Source organism: Triticum dicoccoides, unplaced genomic scaffold (genome assembly GCF_002162155.2).
Source record: "Triticum dicoccoides isolate Atlit2015 ecotype Zavitan unplaced genomic scaffold, WEW_v2.0 scaffold13894, whole genome shotgun sequence".
Lineage (NCBI taxonomy): Eukaryota > Viridiplantae > Streptophyta > Magnoliopsida > Poales > Poaceae > Triticum > Triticum dicoccoides.
The window spans coordinates 1-1,805 of record NW_021198421.1 but is presented as its reverse complement, the minus strand read 5'-3'; the positions used below and the strand labels follow the sequence as shown (position 1 = coordinate 1,805).

Below are 1,805 nucleotides of genomic sequence, written 5' to 3'. Positions count from 1 at the left end.
TGTTGCACGCCCAAATGTTAAAAGCCCGAAGGTTGCAGAACATCAACCATCTCTGGGTTACAAAACCGAAGAAACGAGACTGAATTAGATAACCCAGTTGATGTTCCTTGGGGCTTGGGCCCTATATAAAGAACATGAATCAACCAATATATCCACACAAATGCACAATCACAAATTACAGATTTGCAAGCAACGTGAGTACCTCACAGACATGGCTAAATTGAAGAAGCTATTAGCTATGTTTGCTCTTGTGATGCTCCTGTCACAGCTTCGCGTCCATGGTGTCTCCGTGTCCGTGAGCAGCAGCGCGAACGTTACTACAGAGGCCAAACATCTTCACGGAAGGTGCCACATCAGTGGCTTCCTGCATGGCAAAGCCGGTGACTGCAACAGGGATCACGGCTCGGTCTGCTGTAAAGAGGGTCACCGCTACCCGCAATTCAGGTGCTCGCCCCCGGTGTCAGCCGACACGCCAGCGATCCTAACTCTGAACAGCTTCGCATGAGGTGGAGACGGCGGCGGCAAATCGTTCTGCGACAACCGCTTCCACAAGGACACCGAGCTGGTGGTGGCGCTGTCAACGGGGTGGTTGCGCCTGGACGGCAAGCGCAGGTGCAACAAGATGATCCGCATCAACGGGAACGGGCGTGCCGTGCTGGCCAAGGTCGTCGACGAGTGCGACTCGGTGTACGGCTGCGACGCCGAGCACAACTTCGAGCCACCGTGCCCATACAATGACGTAGACGCGTCACCGGCCGTGTGGAAGGCGCTGGGGCTCAAGGAGGAGATTGGAGTGTTCAAGATCACTTGGTCTGATGTGTGAGCGATGCCATAAAAACCTTGCATTAAGCTATGTACACGCAGACATGCGGAAACGTAGATGTGTGCGTTGTTCTCTTGGTGGTGGAGTTGCTGCTAATTAAAATAAGCCACCACTCGCTTGTATTTGATATTTTCACAACTTTATGTATTTGTCCCGTCTCGGTGCTATATTTATGATTCACATGTATATGATATTTTTGTTGATTTATGTATTTACGTTGTTTCGGTGCTAGATGTATTATTTATGTGGATTTAATATTTTTTGAGATTTATGTATTTCCCAGTTTGGGTACAGTATGAAATGAAATTGGCAAATACATCAGTTTTTAGTTCAGCAAGACCTTGCATATATGACTGAGTACACACGCACTACCATATGTGATGTTATGCTGGTCATAGATATCTATTTTACTATTTATACACAAAAACATTGAATTATTCGGGCGGTAAAACTCGATGATTTTTGAGTTGTCCCTACAATCAGTTCTTTCAGCGCCTCCTGGAAAGAAACACCAGTATTGAGAAAAAAGAGAACCCTAAACGATGTGGATGGAGCTGGTGAAATTAAAAAGTGCTTTGAGTACCACGAAACAACAAATTGCCAGTGAATATACAGAGGGAAACTCTAGTGCGTTACATTTGTAATAATTTAATCCTGTGGTGTATTACTTTGATGTTGCCGAGCTACACTTTAATCTTGGTGGATTCCATCCCATATATAATATAAGAAATTTGCAAACGTATGTCACACATACGGATAGTCAAAACTAGTTAGTTAGTTGCACTGCCTTCCCGTGAATTTTATTCACTCGGTTATTCACAAATGACTATTAATGGAAGCTCCATGCCAAAATTCCATTCACTGAAACAAAGAAGGCGGCTGTTTAAAAATATTTGTCGCACGCCCAATTGTTATATGCCCGAAGGTTGCAGAACACCAACAATCTGTTGGTTGCAAAACCAAAGAAAGAGACTGAATTAGA

General features: G+C 44.8%; 1 pseudogene; it reads left to right on the top strand.

Annotated features, from left to right (window-relative positions):
• Positions 1-211: 211 nt before the first annotated feature.
• LOC119343738 lies at positions 212-823 on the top strand (annotated as a pseudogene).
• Positions 824-1,805: the final 982 nt, after the last annotated feature.